Here is a 20,037-nt window from a genome sequence, read left to right as displayed (position 1 = left end):
TCAAGGGCAGGAAGGCAGCCAGCTTAGAAAGACCTGGGAAGCAGCCAGTGCTCTCTATTTGTCCTTTCTTCTCTCTGGGGGGCTTCCTAAATGCACACTCTTTTGATATGATTGTCACAAAGGTCTTTAGCTTCTGGATGAGAGTCATATTCATTTGCAAGATGGTTTTGCTATTTTGAATTGGGATACCCAGGAAATAGAGACACACTGGGTGAGAATGTCTAGTGTGCATACATGATGAAATCATCTGTAGCTGCTGTGGGTTCAGCACCCTATCCATCCACATCTTCGGCTACTTCCTGAATACACTCCATGTCCCTGGCCCTCAGATAACTCTAATGATTGGCTATTGGGATAAAAAAAAATCAACATCCAAAGGCATGAAGTCAGGGTTGGAAGTACAGAAGAGGAGGAGGAGGGGGGAAAAATCAACATAAAAGTGAACTGTTGATAAAAGTATTCGAGATAAGCATTTAAAATCTTACCTATATGCCAACCATAAATAATTAGAAAATGTACTGGGAATGTATGACACATTATTATTAATAATAAAACAGGCATCATTTAAGAAAGATTTATCTTCATCAGAAAGGGTGAGACTGAAAATTTTACAATGTTAATGGCATTGAAATGAAAGGGGAACATATTTAATTTGAGTTTTACAAACACTGAATTCTGAAACTATGTGGCTGCCATCCTGTGTGTCTCTGCCTTTTACCCCAAGTTGGAGCTGAAGTGTCAGTAGTCATTGAAGTGAATCACTAGTGTCAATGAGACAGACAGCAGATATTCACTGGCTGAATTAACACTGTCATCTGCCTTTACAGATGTTAGCAACTAGAACTAATTGTTGAGATAATGAATAAGTAAGAGAGGATTTAAGCAATCTCAGAAAAGACAGATTAGCTCCTACAGCCATAGTATAATAAATCAAAGTGGAATCCAGGTCTGAGAAGTTGGCACAGAGTAAGTTCATTGCATACATAAAATATTTTAGTTAAATACTATTCACCAGAGGAGATCAATTCACTCTGTTCCTAATTTGCAATTTGAGGAGAAATTTGTTGCTTGAGAAGGGGAAATGTTTGGGGATATTGTTTCACATGTTTCACATTGAAGCATCTTCATCTGACGGGTATTTAAAAAATGTATTTGGAGGATGTTTCCCTCAATATATTGCTTTTACTATAGTCATTAGATTTGTAACATAGGTAATGAAAATTCTAATTTAGTTGCCTCATTATTTAAGCCTGTTATGTTCTTATAGTCTGCTAAAAGTTATGCTTTGCACTCTCCTAACTCAACTTAAATTCATGAGCTTAGATAACTGCTTTTTCTTTTTCATACCATAAAGCTTTAACTCTTAACTCAGTGAACGCATCTTACTTAGTAAGGATATTAATTTCTTGAAGGATATAGTTATTGGTATCACAGATTTTATTACATTTCTTACTAAAGGCATTCATTGGAAAATGATCATTTGGGGGATTGTAGTTAAGGACAGCAGCCCATTGTTTCTTTTGTATTAATTAGATTCAAATATTATTCTTTGTTAAAGTAGAAAGTAAAAGTAATTTCTAAAAAAATTTTCCCCCCTTTGTTTGAACTTGGGTAATATAGTATCGTCTATGACAAAGGCTGTAACAGTAGAATTGTTTGTGTTTAATATTAATTTTTGTTATTGTTTCTCTGGATTTTTTTGCATTAATGGGATCTGAACTCAGAACCTTGCACTTGCTAGGTAAATGCTATGTTCCTGAGCCATGTCCCAAACACTTTTAGCTTGTAGCTATTATGCAGAGAGGGTCTCATGCTTTCTGCCCCTATTATCCTCCAACTAGGATTGCTTTATGATAGGGGATGTGTGCTGCCCATTTCAATTTACTTACTGATAGCCCAGGCTGTCCTTGAACCATCATCCTCCCAATCTCTACTACCATAGTAGCTGAAATTATGTACATTTGCCACTATACCCAGACTTTGTATGTTTATTAAAATTCTTCTGCATGATGGGTTTGTCAAAGAAGCATGTTTTCAGCACCATCAAATCTTTGTCAAACATAACTGTTGATTGGTTCATTTGGCTATTTATGTATTTAATACATGAGATGATTAATTCAGTTCTAGCTTTCAGGATTTTTCATTTGTGCTTTAAATCAGAGTCAGCAAAATACATCTCATAGACTAAATTCAGACAATTTCTTAGTTTGTAGAAAGAAATTTTTCTTGGCAGTCCTGGGGTTTGACTTAGGGCTTTGTGCTTACATAGTTTGCTTACTTACGAGTCTAGTATTCTACTACTTGAGCTATGCCTCCCGTCTGGCTTTGTGCTCATTACTTTAGAGAAATCAGCTTTGAATGATCATATTTAGCTTCCAGAGTAGCTAGTATTATGGTTCCCAGCCATCTTTTTCTTGTTTTTAAAGTCAGCCCTGCTGGGTGCTGGTGGCTCATACTGTAATCTTAGCTACTCAGGAGGCTGAGATATGAGGATTGCAGTTTGAAGCAAATCTGGGCATAAAAGTCCATGAGACTCTTATCTCCATTTAACCACTAAAAAGCCAGAAGTGGAGCTGTGGCTCGAGTGGTAATGGTAGGTTTGAGCAAATAAAACTCAGACCCCGAGTTCAAGCCCCAGGACTGGTACCAGAAGCAAAAAAGTTGACCCTATTTTATGTGATACAAAATGTGATTGACTGACATAGACTTTTGTAGGAAGACTTTCTTTTAAAGTAAATTTGTTGAAGAAAGATAAGATGCTTTCAGATTACCCTCAACAATTGATGAGTCCTTTCTTGTTTGTGGGAAATTCACTTATTTCTTTAAGCGTGGGAAGACAGCATATTGCATGGCATAGAAAATTGGAAAGAAATATACAAAATATTGTGATATTCAACCCCAAACAGTTACTTGCAAATATGTATTTCAAAATAAAAACAACTTAAAGCTGGGTAGCCATAGCTCACGCCTGTAATCCTAGCTACTCAGGGGCTGAGATTTGAGGACTGTGGTTCACAGTCAACCAGGGCAGCAAAATACACGAAACTCCAACTACCCAGCAAACAGAAAAAGAGAAGTGGAGCTGTGGCTGAAAGTGGTAGAGTGCTAGCCTTGAGCAACAGAGCTCAGGGACAGTGCACTGGCCCCAAGTTCAAGCCCCATGACTTACAACAACAACACAAACCCCTTTCGATTCCCATTTTATTGTATTTAAAATGAGAAGTATGTGTTTGAAGTGATGAATTCTTATCAAGAAATGTAATTCAATTTGAACAAAGGACCATGGGGATAAAAAGCAAAAACTGGTAACAAATATTGCATGAGGTAAAGGACATGAAAATGCACTGCTGTTTTTTTTTTTTTTTTTTTTTTTTTTTTTTTTTGTAAGCAACCCCACAGAGTTAATTCTTCCATGGTGCTGATGGCTTTTGCTTTGAAATTCATTTTATTGACCTAAAGCTTAAACTCCAGGGTGACTCAAGGATAATTGACAGGAGGGAGAGAACATCATGGGACATTGTCACGGATGCCCTTACTTGGTCCCTCGTTAGAAGATGCATTATGCAAATGTATCCCCCACTGAATTTTGCTAGTGATTTTTTTTTGTCCCTGGGAAAGCATTACCTATGTTTGTCAAGGAGGGAAAAATCCACCTCTTCTGATGGTTCAGTGGTTATGTCCCTACACTTTGATTTCTGCCTGAGATTTAAGCCCACATACAAGGTTTCAAACCCAAAAGGTAGATTTACTTGCTACCTGAGTTATCTGTGCAATGTGGGTTTAAGAACAAAATAAAGCATAACTAGAAGAAGAAAATAGATGCAACTAAACTTTCTAACCTGTTTCTTTTCCAAAGTTACTTTGCAATGCAGTGATGCAGCTACAAAATCAATCTCGATCACATAAGTCAAAGAAATGATCGATTGTCTACCTGCTCCTGTATATGGCAACCAAAACACACAGCTCAGATTCAGATAGGCAATATGCTGAAAAGAACCAATACATAGTAGGCTATTCATTAATCAGAATTCTAATAACTCTTCAATTAAGCACTGTGGAAATTACAAGGGAATGCAATAGTCCTGCCTATTTGATGGAGTGGTTGAAATATTTCTCGTTAAACATTTTCTTATAAATAGTTCTTCGAAAGCGTATGAGTCATACTGGAAAAAAGAGTTAGTGGGCTTTTGCAATGAACAGACACAATATGAATAAATGATAAATGCTCATTGTTCTCCTTTGAATTTACGGTTACCTATGATTTAATATCAGCCAGCCTTTACTAATGGGGAGCCCCTGAGAATTTCATTCTTTGTCTTAAGGCCATAGGAAAAAATCCAATTAATACCAAAGGAAGGACATATAAAAAGGAGTTAGAAAAATGCATTCCATCTTTAACTTTTAGATAAAAATGACCATGTTTGGATTCTCTATTTGTAGTATGTTTTCTTAGAATTAAAGAAAAATAATAGAATCTTGATTCGTGTTTTAATGTCTCTGAGATATTTTTCTTTTAGGTTCAAGATGCTTGTACAGAAACTTGCCCAAAGTTGATGTCCTTTATCTCAAGCTGACTTTTAACCCATGCTCTCCAGAACTCTTGTCTGACCTGCAAAGTCTGTTTCTTTAAAAATCTGCACATGCTTCATGCAAGAGAGTTACTTGTAAATGAATTTGAATTCTGAGATTCTAGAACATTAGACAGTTTGGGAGCAGGCCTGGGGAAGGTCTTGAAAATTAAAACCCCCAGTAAAACTTTGGTCACTACATTTGAGCAGTATTTTGAATTGCTTTCTTAAGTAAAAGAATTATTCAACCTCCTTCTACTTTTGAAAAGGGGAGATTTGACTAAACGTAGGTACTTGTTTTGTGTCAACACTTAGTCATGCAAGGAGGGAAGGAATTATTAAGCAGAGGTAATCAATTCCGGCTGTAGTGTCACATAGCTGTAGAGTCAAACCATTTTGTCTTAGCTGGGCAAGCTTCTTCCCTCACTGCTCAGCTTATTAGTATGCAGCTGGAAAATCCCAGCACAGAGCATGCCAAGGCAGACAAAGAGACGACTCAAGGGAGATTTAAACTCCATGACTATACATATCCTCATAAAGTTTAAAGAACATAATTATTCACAGCAGGGTAAAGCCCCACAGTTTTCTGTCAGTGAAACAATCCACATTACCCCTGTGGCTAAGATGATGAGGAAATGAATATGAAAATATCTGCACAATAGTCCTGATAGTGTTGGTCAAGAAATAGTGAGAACTTTCATTTTCCCAGCTCTACATACAGCTTGTTCTTCATATGAAGTGGTTTAGTGAAGTTGTGATTGTAACATCACATTGGGAAGGTCTGAGTTTGGGAGTTATAGTCACTTTTATTGGCAGCACTAAGGTTTGAACTTAGTGCCAAGTACTTGCTGGGCTGGCACCATTTGAGCCATACTTCCAACTTCCTGCCCTGATTTTTGCTGGTTCTTTTGGAAATGGAGTGTAGCTAACTTTTCTGCTAGGGTTGGCTCTGAACCAATATCTTCTAGATATCAGCCTCTGCATAGCTAGAATTAAAGGCATAAGTCACTGGTACTTACCACCTAGGTTGTGCTTTAACAAGCTTTATACTTATTATTTCTTTAAGCCACACAAAATCCTAAGTAGATGGTGCTAGTATAGGCATTTCTCAGATAAGGAAACAGAGGTTCACTGGAGCTAACACTCTTTATCACAGATTTCACCATTAATAAGTGACAGATTCTTACTAAATCCCAGGTATGTGTGTCTGCTTCTTGATCCCAACATACATTTTCCAGTCATTGCCTTGCCTAAATTCTTCCCATTTTCTTTAATGTATACATATAGGTAGTACTGTAAAAGAAAATGAGTCTATTCTAGCTTGATCAAGTGGACAACTAGGGTCCTAAAACTTGATGTGGTAGCAGCATGACATTGATTGTGGTAGGAAATAACCTCGAGTAAACAATTTTATTGATCTTTGTGATACTATGGTCTAATTCTGAGGGCCATTTTGCATTAATCTTTTACATTATAACATATTGTTTCAACTAATCAATGAGCACAACTCTAATTTTTCTTCCATTATTTTGCTTCTTTGGAATTATCCTAGAGTTGTTTATTTCTCTGGCTTATAAAGAGAAGAGGTCAACTCAATTACACTTTACAAATAAGAGGATCATACAGATATGTTAGTAAGAGATGAAGTCTTTGTCTCAGCAATAAGTAAAGATTTTCCAACTTAATAGGAAAGAAACTGGCTTTAATTAGCCAAGTTCATGACTTGATTATTGTGATCAAATTTATCTAATATTTTCTTTTTACTTTATCTTCAACATTAGTACAAAAGTGCTGAAGTACGGAAAGTCAACGTACAGAAATTATTTCACTGACTTATTAACAAATATTGAATGCCCGCAAGTGCCAGGCACAGTTTTAGATTCTGTGGTGCACTAGTAAATAAAATGAAATCCCTATTTTCATGCTGCTTCCATTGAGTAAACATAAGTACATATATGCGTGTGTGTGTTTGTGTGTGTGTTGGATAGATTAGATAGATACAATATACAAGATTGGATTATGTGCTTTGTAAAGCAAATCTGGGGAATAGATTATGAATGTTGAAGGTGAAAGTAATTTTAGGTAGAGCACTATTGTATTTTAAAAGATATCTGCAAATTCTTTGACAGGACTTCCCTAGAGAGCCAGATCTTGAATCTGAGCTGTTCTTATGACTCACTTGTATTGGGTAGAATTCCAGGGAGAAGAAGTTGCAGGCTTTTTGAAGTGAGGTCATAAAAGATGTTGTGGCTTACAATAGAATTACAAAGGTTTTCCCAAATACATCCATGATGGTGGCAGAGCTGAGCCTATCCATGAGAATCACTGTTCTAGGAATTCTCTTAACTTGAATACATTGTAGATGATTGTGTCAGGATATGAGAAGAGAGTTGCCTTCACTCCCTTATAACAATAATGATGGGCACACATTGCTTTCTGCTCATTTGCATGTAGCTAGAGATTGTAGGAGTATAGGCCAAAGAAAAGCTAAGTAGACATGAATGCATTTAGTTTCTGAAGGAAACTTAAGCTCAGTATGCTTTTGATCTGATTTCATTAAATAATCAGGACTTTTGCCACCTTCCCAGAGGTCACATGGGATTAATCTCATTCTTCAGTCTGACACATGGCTTGAAACACATCAAGTCCCAAAGTTACTTTCTTCTCTATACTATAAAGCTTGGAAACAGAAATTGCTTTATGTATTTCAAATTGAAAGTGAAAAAGTAAAAGCCCATATAAACTTTGGAAGTTCTAGAGGAATGAAGTTCATACAAGTAGTGAGAAAAAAGCATCTCAGGATAAAGCACCCAGGAAAGTGGTTCTTAGGAAGTGACTTATAAACTGCTGCAACTCAAAAGAATCACTAGGAAGTGTCAACCTGCAGCAGTGAGGTAAGAGGTTTTGAAGAGGTCTTCTTGAAGCTGGGTCAATATCACATTTGTTGACATATCTCACAAAATCTTACAGATCTCAACCAAGTGCTTCCCTTTAGCTGACTCATCTTGGAAATCAAACATGGACATAGTAGCATTTGGGGAACTCTGCAATACACTTAGGGAAATTAAGGAGCTAGGGATGAGGACAAATTGACAGCAGACATTCATGTTCACTGCTTTTTGTTACAGGCACCGGAATTACTAAACAGAAAGGCTGCACATTCCTGTTATATTATGATTTCCACTTTTTTACTTAGAAGTAGAAAATGCGGCAAAACTCAGATTACTTTTGTTTTAGAATTACACACTTTGGATTGTGGTGATTGTTTTCCAGGATTATGTGGCGGTGCATATATGTACATATGAATATATGTACAGATATACATATATGTACATATGCATATATATGTGCATCACACAATGCTGTTCTGGAATATAATATATTGCATATAATATACACGTGGTACAGATATGTGGTGCATACGCAGTGTATATGTATCCATAATAAATACTAGTATGCATAATGCATGTATGTAAATTCTCGCTGGAAATTAAACTATTACCACCTAAAACTCAAAGATACTATGGCTTAGGAATGTGCATAATAGTTTAAAAAATGCTAAACTTTATAGAATCCACAAAAAAGAGAGGCAGTTGGAAACTAAAATGTAATCTTACTTTATTTCATAGTTTAAGGTAAACAGAATAAGGTTATTTGAAAGTGAAAGAAAAGTCAGGAAATAGTGAGATTCTCCATCCAAAGAGGGGCCCCAAGAAGAGTTCAATGAAATCCTCTTGGATGGCTGTTTTTACAGTACACTGCTCTTCCCATATCTCTGCCCCTGGGCTTTGTATCGATTGCTTGATGGCTTCTACATACACCCACTCCAGCTATTTTTATTGGTTGAGTTGGCACCCAGGAAATGATGGAATGAAGAAGTATTTGAGCAAGAGCCTGAGGCACTATGAGAGCAAGAAGCACCATGAAAGACCACATGTTATCTGCCATATGTTATGTCTATCACTTTTTATCCTTATCTACTTAACAGTTCCCCTTTCTCATTACTTTGCTTACTAGCATAGGAAATATTTTGTAGCATTACTTTGAAACTGGAAAATATGTATTTCATATCATTTAAACTGGCTTAGGAAACTGTATTCATGTTTCTAAGTTGGGAAAATAATATTAAAGAAGTACAAATAGGTCTTAGTTCTTTGTTATAAAGCAGATTATAAAGGCCAGAGGCTTGACTCAGGGGGTACAGTACCTGGCTATCAAGCATGAGCTCAAACCCCATTACCACCAAAAACAAAAGGCTATTTCAATAAATTAATAGGCCATATATCTAAAACTGGGCATCTGCTTGAGAACATAGCTTATATTTTTCCATTCACATGAAGTAATCAGTAACTGTGGCTTTAATTGGAGCCTTCAGAATGTTTTGGTGACCAGTTTGTACAAAACTGAAAAGTATTCACATAATCAAGCTTTGCACAGAGCTCTTTCTTCTTAGTGCTAACAAGGGCATGATCTGACATTTGGTTTGGTGAGTATGACCAGAATGTTTAATATAAGTGTTTCCACTTTTGCTCTTTTGAGTCATTATGCTACTTTTTCAAGTAATTCAGAGCAACTAGAAAGTAAAATAAGTGAAAAAAGTTAGGTACCAAAAGAAGCTTTCCACTTCACTATTTAAAAGCAAATTGTTGTCATTCCTTAAAGTAGTCTATTGCAGAAATGTTCCTTCTCTTTGATAGGTGGAAACATGGACCAGCTTTTTTTCAGTCTTCTGGGATTAAAACCTTTCAACATTTCAGTCATCACAATTGTATGAAGACAGTTTGAAAAATTATTCTGTAGGGTAAAGAATAAATCATTCTGCATTCTGATTTTCCTTTTCTATGTTGGAAAAACAAAACTTGTAAGCTAAAATGTAAAAGGTAATACAGATAGTACATTATTTTTAAAAACTACTTAAAATATTAGAATTTAATATTCCCATTCAAATACACTGCTTCAAGTGAACTTGATTCTAAAGGGGCTTCTCTGTAGTTACTTTTGGAAGCGATATATAAAGGAAATGGAGAAACACACAGAAAATTTCAGTTGTTTTGATTTTAGTCTAAGTGATAGTTGCATGTGTGGTGTTCATTTGGGTCAACATGTTTTTTGCATGTGTGGGACTAGTATCACGTTGAAAGGTTATCCTTTGGCTTGGCTTTGTTTTCTGTTGAACTCAGGGCCTCACACTGGCTCAGCTTGCTTGTTTGGGTGGTTGGTGATATACTACTTGAGTCACGTCCCCGTGTTGGCATTTTGCTGGATAATTGGAGATGATGTCTCACTAACTTTTATGCCCAGGATGGTTTTGAATTTTGAATTATGATTCCCCCAATTTCAACCTCCTGAGTAGCAAATACTATAGGCTTGAGTCACCAGCCTATGTCTCCTTATTTTCATGAGTAGTTTTATGATAAGTTATATAATTGATTTTGGCTAATAGGATATTAGTAAATTTGAGAAAATACTTTTATTTCCCAATTTGTCCTCTTTAGACATAGCTATTTGTCATTTATACCTAAATTCCTTCATGTCTGAATTCTTTAGCTTTCTAAGATTTTTTTTCTTTTTATAAGATCACATGTGTATGAACCTTCTCTATGAAAATATTTAAGAATGGGGAGAAATGATGTTCTTCTGAAAAAGAACTTCATTTCTTTTCTTTTCTATTTATCTTCTTGGCTTTTAAAAAATTCCTTGGCTTAAAAATATAGAAAATATAAACATACCTTAGGGTGGATTACTTTCTCCCTTCTATCCAGATCTAAAATTTAGAGGCAGTATGATTCCTTCCTTCCTTTGTGAGACATATTTTAAAAATACTTTCACTGAGGGTATAGCCCTTGGGCCTCAGTTATATTCAGTGAGATCCAATCTGATTCCACATATTTCATGAGTCATTGGCTTTACTTTTGCTCCTCATGTGGCTCAAATTGTTTGGGAAAACATTGCTTTGACAGCTTGTTTATATCTTTAAAGTCATTATTTCACTGTATTATTGTCCTCTGAGGATTTGCTTTACTATGTTTCTGACTCATTCATATATTTTTAAAGATTAAAAAAATCCATTTTTGTTATTTTATTGCTAGAATATTTTTTCTAAATATTTTTTGTCCCTGTCCTATTTTTCAGCAAAGGAATTCCACAGAGAACATGAATAGACCTTAAAGTGATCTCAATCAATACTTTAAGGCAGATTGAATAACATTGACTCTTTTAAGCTTTTAATTGCTGGGAAAGTAATTTTTAAAATACATGTTGAAAAAATATTTTTTTTACTGGCACAAATCAAACTTAGCTGTTCTCTAGAGAATTCTGCTCTAGCATCTAGCTTCTGTGAGTATAGATACTTCTTTGAGTGGAAAAGAATGAATATGTATGATCTACACAAGTTTAATGATATCAATTATACAAACAACATAACTATAGCAATAGTTTTGCTACTCTTGGCTTCAAGAACTCACTATAAATAAATAAACAAACAAATGAAAAATATGAGAAGCATGAGGATTGATGTCCAGGTACTTGTGGGACAGTGAGGAGGAATGGAGAGGATAAAAGAGGATGAATGTGGTCAATATACTTTATTTACACGTTTAAAATTGAACAATGAATCTTGTTGAAATGGACTAGGGAAGCTGGTAGGAAAGAGTTGGGAGAGTGAAAGAGGAGGTGAGTCTGCTAATGGTACATTGTATATATATGGATGAACATGTCAAAGTAAAATCACCTTGAACAAGTAACCGATGCTAATTCTAAAAATGAAATAAAATCAATGCAATGGATCTAAAATGTCAGAACTACCTTCATTTATACCTGAAGTTTGAGAATATTGGAATATTCTAGCTCTGAGTGAGAATGAGCATTCCACTATACCTTTGTAAACATACTACTTAGCCTCTGAGTAGATAAAACTGATGGACCTTTAATGTAAATGGTAGTCTATGCAATTTATGGATCTGAAAGATGACCCAAGGACTATATGAGATTCTCCTTAAGTAACTGAATAATTTCATAAAACATCTGGCCTTTTGTAGAATAGAGACAATTTGCTGTAGTTAAAATTTGTACTCCTACTGATGACTTCTCTTTGTTCTTTTTTTCATAAGCTACTTTTAAATTAAATTAAATTTTTATTGTTATCTTTATATAGTTGTACAAATCAGTTAACAAATCAATTTATATGTAGAAGCTATATTTAGCTTATAAACATTGGGTGGTATGCAAGTGCATACAAATGTATTAACTGAAATATTGTTGATTCTCTTTCCTTTTTGCCCATATCATATGTTAATAAAGGAAACAAAATAACAGTGTAACTGTTACTTTGGTTCAAGGTTAGAGATATATAGTCTACTGACTTGGGTTTGAACCCCAGATTTGCAACTATGGGGGAAAGTTACTCAATCTCTCTGAATCTCAGAGTTCTGGAGTATGTATGAATCTCTTAAGTTATTAATTTAAAAATAGAATGCAATTAAGGAATAAATTCTAACTTTACTTGAATTGATTATGCTTGATTATGCTAAGAGATTATTCTTCTTGATTTTTTTGCACTTAAAATATAAAACCAACAAGAGGGAGAAAAAATTTACCCTTGTACCTAGAGTGTATCAAAAGACAGTAGGTACATATTTTCCCCCAAAAGGGTCTGATGAATATGTTAATTACATGTAAGAATGTTTTTTCTCTGTTTGTCAACTTCCTTACTTTCGTCTGCTTATATTGTCCCTCAAGGAATCACTCCTGAAATATTTACATACATTCTAAAAATGATTCATAGCTCAAAGCATGTGATTCTCAAAGTCAGGAAAGAAAAATAGTACATGTAAATATAAATAATGGGGATTCTTTTCCAATGAGACTCTTTCACTAAGCCAACAGGCAGCATTTTCTAAGTTTGCAAACTTTTTGTAACTAAACACAGGTTGTGTGACAGCTTCTATTATTTGCCCAATAACAGCTCTTGCCTGCCCCTCCTTCTTAGGAGCTATGCCAATGTTTGATCACAGCTGTGAGCAATCTGAGTCGAACGAGAAGATGATTAATTGGGAGAACCAAGTCATGATGCATTGGATGTCTGCCAGAGAATTGATGAAGGGCTTGGATTAATACCTTGGAATTATACCTTTATCTGATGCCCATAAAACCCAACGTATAAAATATGACATGTTCCATGACTTAAATGATCGATTCCAGCTTTTAAAAAAAGTATTAAAACTAGTTTAGGCTTACTCAGCATGACTGGCTCTTAATATAGCAGGTGTGATGTCCCTCTGTGAAATAACTCCAGTGAAAATTGGATTTGGACCTTGCTTGATAATACATACTAATTAATTCGATTTTCTTTTAACAAGAAATACTTTGAGAAAAGTATACCCCTATAAAATATGAGTGAGGTAGATGCTATTAAAATAAGTCAAAACTTTTTCATGTGATTTGGTAGGGTGAAGTCTTTGTTTGCCACTGCAGAGATCGGTCTAAAACTCATTTTGTTCCCCATTAGTTGTCCCATGCAACACCACTAAATTAAAACTGTTTCAGTTCTTCTTGAATCTGAATATGAATCATAATCTACATACAATGGATAGACTGACGCAGTTTGTTTCAACCCCCAATTTCATGCATTCTAGAAAGTTCAATGTCATTTCCCAATTTTCTGTATCTTCTAGAAGAGATTATGGCCACCTCTGGTTGTGCTATTCTGTCTATTCTAAATTAGCACATTGTATAAGCAGTTGACAATCTAGTATATTCTGCATTCATTCACTCATTTATTATTTATACACTTATCAATGTTTTGTTGAAGATCTAGTATTTGTTGGGTCACATTATGTATGCAGAACTAGGCTGATGCCAGGGGAAATGGCATGCAAAACACATAAATATTTAGGATATTATTTATAGTAAGTAAGTGCTATGTTAGTGGGAGTGTGGTAGTACAAAAAATGTGGAGTCTAGGAGATGAGAGGAAGTGTCCCTGAAAAATTAAATAAACAGTCATTGTTATGTGATACTAAGGAATAGTAAGAGTTAACTAAGACACACAAGGTGGTGAGAGAAACCACACAATGCAAATCACTGTGATGAGAAAGAAATCACAAAGGTCATTGTGATGTGATGTTATACCAGACAAAATGACAGTGTTAGAAGTATTATAAATTTGTGCTGAGCACAGGTGGCTCATGTCTGTAATCTTAAGGAGAAAAGGATTATGAAGCAGAATGTAAGACAATTAGTGAGACATGAGAGGGGAGGGAGGACAGGACAAGATAATGGCTTGGGGAGGCAAAGAATTAACAAAATGGGCATTGTCAACATTATCAAGAGCTGTGGAGATCTTCCATGAGGTAATGATTTAAGTTTGCCATTGGGTTTAGCGATGGGCAAGTGATGGAAAAGACTTCAGATTAGAGTGGGTTGAGGAGTGAACAGGGAATTGGGAAATGACAATTTCCCCCCAAATCTCTTTCAAAGAGCTAAGTGATGAAGAGAAGGACCGAAAAGTAGCTGATAGGGATATGTGGAACAGAGAACTTTCTTGTTCCTTGTTTGTTTTAAGCTCTGATGTGAAGGGCTCAGTTACAAGAAAGCATTTGGATTATGAACATGATAAAGGACAAGGGTGGACAATTCATTAATCCATTTGACAAGGGAGGAGAAGAAGCCTTCTCTTTTCCAAGAAAGTAAGGAGGATACCAACAAGGTGGAAATTCCATGACTGTTATATTTCGTAATGGTGGTGGTGGACCAAGTTGCCATCTTATGGGTTCTTTCTTCTCAAAGGCCATATTATTGTCTGAAAAGTGAGGCAATGGAGGAGAAAGTTCGAGGATTTGAGTAGAATGGAGAAGGTTTCAATAGCTGTTGCAAAGAGCAGAGAAGCTATAGGCACCGCTGAGAGCAAGTTGGAGATATTTTTTTTCCTAATTATAACTGGACCAATATGCCCTGTTAACAGGACTTTCTCTGGCAGTATTTAACTACAGAAATAGAGAAAACAGATGGTTTTGTTATAGAAAGTTGAGATTTAATTAAATGCCACACACAAAAGAATTGGTCCAGGCAAGAAACTCAGCTTCCTTCTTTAATTCCTCCTACTCTCCTCCCACATCTTCAAAGGCCCATTCATACAGGATTTTTGATATGTTCATCAGTTTACACAATTTTGGAAGATTAGAGAAGGTTTCAGGTTATTGTATACTGATAGGGTATCGTTTCCTTTAAGTGCCTTTTATTACCCTGATGTGTGGGATTGGCTCTTCTTTCTCCATCTTCCCATTTCCTGTCTACTTTTGTCTTTTCCCTAATTCACTTCACTTTTTTAAAAATTAATGTTTTATCTTTAAGTAGTTGTGTAAAGGAGTTTTCATTCAACAAAGAAGTTTATGAGTACAATGCATCTTGATCAGTGTCATCCCCTTCACAATTCTCCTCCATCCCTCCCAACCTTACTCCCTTTCCTTACTTTGCTTAATTTCATGGTATATACAATGAATTCTTGGTGGTGTTCTCCTTCCTTCCCCCTTTCATTGGTCTACCACTCTCCTCAGTACCTATTTCCTGGTGCTGATTTTGTTGGTCTTTGGACCAATCTTTCTAAACAATCATATCATTTGATCTATCCATAATGCATCATATTTCTGTTAATTCAATGCAGAACTATTGAGCTATCCATATTGTTTCATGGCTTCCAGCTAAAGGAGCCTGGAAGTGTCATTTTCACTAAGAAATAGCTGATCAATGAGTTTTCCTAAAGACAGTTCCCTCTCTAAAGTGACTATCTTGTTTCTCCCCTGACACATTATTATTTATTTATCCCTGTATCTTAGCTAGAACAAATACTCTAAAGATGCCTTTGTTGTTTTCACTGACAAAAGAAATTGTCCTCTCTTCTGTCATCAACCATGAAAAATGTGACATTGGGGGAAACATTTCATTGTTTTAGGTCAAGGGTGGACAAAGATTATAGTTTGAAGGACAAATCTTACCCATTTCCTGCTTTCATAAATCATATTTTATTAGAATATAGGCACAATTTGTTCTCTATGGTTCTTTGGGCACTACAACAGCAGAGTTGAGAAGTTATAATAGATACCTACAAATATAAAATTGGAAATATTTACTCCCTAGCCTTATAAAGAGAATGTTTGTCAACTCTTGTTCTAGATATCAATTTATCTTTCTATAAAATGAAGAAATCTGAGACTTTCTTCTCTAATTAAGTTTCCTTTGCTAAAGATGCTAACATTATGAATTTTTGGGTCTGTATAAAATGATTACTGAAAAAAAAGAACACTTCTGGAACCCATCATTCCCTGTATTTGTTTACTTTTATTAATGTTACTCTCTGGCATAATTATATATCTGTATACCTATGGATGGATATGTATCACTTTCCCTTCAACCAAATATAAATTACATGCAAAAAAGAAAGCTGATGTTTCATTTATCTACTCCAAAGCTTATAATAATTTAGCCTACAATAGATATTCAATAAATATGAAAATTATGAATAAATGATATACTTTTAACTCGAATTTCCTTCTAATTTCATGTACTGAACACTGAAACACTGGGAAAATATAAAAGAATGACGATTTATTACTAAACCTTTTTAACATTTCTCAGGGCTTCCTGGATAGTTACAGATTGAATATTTGTGTGTTCTTCCCACTTATATATTGAAGCCCTCCCTACCATACTATACCATACTACCACTACTATATTTGGAGGCAGGGTCTATGAGATGATAATGGAGAGCATAAGGATAGAGCCTGGATTTGATAGCGCTGCTGTGCTTAGATAAAGGGGAGAAGAAATTGGCCGTGCTTCTCTTTCAGTGTCCTAAGGACACAGTGAGGAGGCATGCCTTGATCTTGGACGTACTAGCCTCAAGAACTAGGGAAAAATAAATTTCTTTATTATTTAAGCCACCTGGTTGGTAGTATTTTGTTTTGATAAACTGAGGAAGTTAAAATGCGATGGTATTTTTAAAAGGGTCCCTTAGAGACAAGTGTAGATATTTTCATATTCTTTTTCTTCACTGAGGACAAGAGCATTCAAGTTTGTACTGATGAAGCAAAAAATTGTCTTCATTTTATTCCTTTCTAAACTGAATAAGACAGTAGAAACAATAATTACATGTATCAGTCAGAATGTACTAGACTATGCAACAGTAACAAAGAATACTCAAAATCTCAATGGTTAATATCACATTCATTTCTTAATCTCTATACATTTTCAATGCAAGGCAGCTGTGAGTCTCAATTTAGGGTGTAGGCTAATAGGACACTACGTTATGGAACATTGCTAAATAAAATGGTGGAGGACAACGAGACCCTGATGAATTATACTTGAGATCTTAAAGTTGTCACACAGATATGACAATCATCACTTTCACTTACCTGTCATTGGCTAAAAGCAAGATATATGAACATAGTGAATCCCCAGGAAAGGAAAGGAAAGAGAAATCCTAGCATTGACCAAAAGGACTAGAACAGTGTGTGATCAATTCTAAGACCAATTGCATTATCACATAGGATTTTTGTGACTATCAATAAGCAAGCCTTAAAGAATGAGGTGCAGGTCCAGATTAAAATAAGCTTACTAAATACTGGCTGCTTTTATTAGCTAGTATTGAATTACACAGAAAATAGTGTTGGAAAAAAAGTGAAAACTATTTTTAGCCCTGCAAGGAAACTTTGAGCCCAGAAAATATAAGAATACAAACTGAGTTAAGAGAAAACCTCCTCTTTTTTTAACCAGCTTTATAACTCCCAAGATGAGAATTCAGTCATCTGACTGTCACAAATATTTTCATTGTTCTCCCCTTAAAGTGATTTCTTGGAGAACACAATATAGACAGGATACAATGGAGAGTCATTGTTCTCTTATCCCATTTTAATATCCCATTTTAATAAGGTTACTTTGCTTTTTTCTTTTAAATCTAAGATTTGTTTATTTCTTTCTAAAAAGGTTACAGCTTCTTTGCTAAGCTACATTATTATGTATTATTATTATGTATTGCAGGTTCTTTAACCTCTTCCTTTCATATATTAATGCTATTTATAAATTCTCAATTGCTCCTGATTTTTATTTCTATCAGTTTTCTCAAGCAGTATGAAGTGAAATAGTGATATGGCCATAATTCAGAGAGAAATATAAAACTAGTGGACTGCATACTGACACAAGTGTTAAGACAATTTGGATCTTGCTCTTGATTTAACTAACCAGTTACATTATTGTAAACAAGTGATTCTCATATACTATGGTACTTCATTCAAAATTTTAAGGAAGATCATTTTAAAGTCCTACTTATTTCTTCCATATAATCTAAGGTGATAGAAGATGACATATAAACTATTTTCTAATGTCAAATATTTGTCCAAGATGCTAAATCTTTGGTCTACAGTTATATTAGCACATAATACATAGAAATTAAATTAGATTCCACAATGTCAGTTAAGCTGATTTTCTAGAAGCTCAGTTGATAGTAATGAATTTAATTGCTCAATTGCTTGTCTTTTCTTGTCCAAGTGAAACAAATTTCCACAATTCTGTGCAATTCACACATCAATAATTGTTATCAGCATCATTTGAAATGTATTCAGCCCCCAATTAAAAGAGAAGATGTCTCATAAGAAACAAAATCAAGGAGTGAGGATGATTCATCCAAATTATTGAAGCTTGATTAATTATTTGTCAGAAGCATCCTCATTAGAAACCTAATGATTATATATTTCAATGACATTTAATTGCTCAAATCTTTATCACATTGTTTTTCAATCAGTGACAATGGTAGATGTGTTGTGTTTTAACTTGAAATTTTTGGTAAAGAGCTTAAGTGCCCAATTTTTTAAGTGAAAAAGAAATCCTTTCAATAATTTAAAAATCTACATTACATTATTTTTTATCTTTAGATAAAATGACTGACATTTATAATAAACCCCTTTTAATTTATGGTAAAAAAAATCCCTAATAACCAACCTGGGGATTTATAGGCAGGGTAAAAGTTTATTACAACAAGACATTGTAGGAAGTTTTATTCCATAATACCTATTTTCATGAATGTATCTTCTGGAATCACATACTTATGGCAAAGAAGCGCAGGAATCATAAAAATAATTTAGTTTGTGTGACAGATACTCTTGGTTGTCTGGCCCAGTAACTAACTCAACACTGTCTACTTCTTCCATTCTTCTCATTCTAAAGAATAAAGTACCAGAAAACCAGCGTACCAACTTCTTAGTGCTAGAAACAATCATATGATCCAACTCCTAGTAATGAGATGCAAAGGGTTGTATACCACTATTTTTCTAGGAAAACCTTAATTTTTTGATAGATGTGTGCTGGGCACTACTAGCTCACACTTAGAATCCTAGCTACTCTAGAAGCTGAGATCTGAGGATCACAGTTCAAAACCAGTCCAGACAGGAAGTCCATGAGTCTCTTATCTCCAATTAACCACAAAAATACCAGAAGTTGAGCTGTGGCTCAAGTGGTAGAGTGCTAGTCCTGAGCAAAAAAGCTCAGGGAGAGTGCTTGGGCCCTGATTTCAAGCCCCAGGAATAGTAGCAAAAAAGAAGTGACAGGTGTGGCCAAATCAACCCAGTTTCTTCTTACTGAACTTCACTACTGAATTACCAACACCCATGTTTACAAGATGGTAGTGCATGAAAAGAGAAAGAATCTGGATCCTTAACTACATGGATGGATATCTGTACTTGCAGTACTTACTGTCATCTCCTCTGATCATTTTCTTGGATGAAATAACTATTTTCTTCAGTCATGCAAATGCATATTAATTTGATTATTTTTGAACATTTAAAATTTATATGCTGTATCTTCTCATGAAATTGATCATTCTTACTATTGTAATATTTTAATTGAAGTTTGTAAAATCATTGGAACAAATGTTGTTGAGAGAACACTTAGATCTTTCTGCCTTTCTCATGGAACGAGTCCCTAAGATACTATTATTGCACACTAGGTTGAAGGAAAAAAAATCTACATCCTTTCTCATTAACCCTGTTTAATGGATTTGGGGACATTAAGAACATGGAAGAAGAGGTGGAGAATAGCCTGGAAAAACTTCAAGTAGCTTCTGGCAGTTGCTGAAAATCTTAAGGGAATAGAATAAAATCAGGCGGTGTGAATTTAATAGCATCTCAGGGCAACTTGGGAATCTCCCACAGTGTCTCAATATGGCAAGCAGTATTTGTCATTAGTGTCCTTTATGCTTCCACTTGTTCTGACTGGATCCCTACTTTACTTTTCTTCTCTGAAGTTGTTTTCTCACCTTCGTGAGACTCTTCCTACATTGAGAAAGTAGACTGATAAAATTTGATAAATGAGATATGAAAAAATCATAAGGAATGAAAGAGAGAGAATGGAAAAGGGCAATATTCAAGGTCACCCATGCTTAGCATTCAATTTCACACATAATCTAGTCAGTCATGCATATATC

Source organism: Perognathus longimembris, chromosome 28 (genome assembly GCF_023159225.1).
Source record: "Perognathus longimembris pacificus isolate PPM17 chromosome 28, ASM2315922v1, whole genome shotgun sequence".
In the NCBI taxonomy this organism is placed as follows: domain Eukaryota; kingdom Metazoa; phylum Chordata; class Mammalia; order Rodentia; family Heteromyidae; genus Perognathus; species Perognathus longimembris.
The sequence above is the reverse complement of the archived record's forward strand: the minus strand, read 5'-3'. Positions refer to the sequence as shown.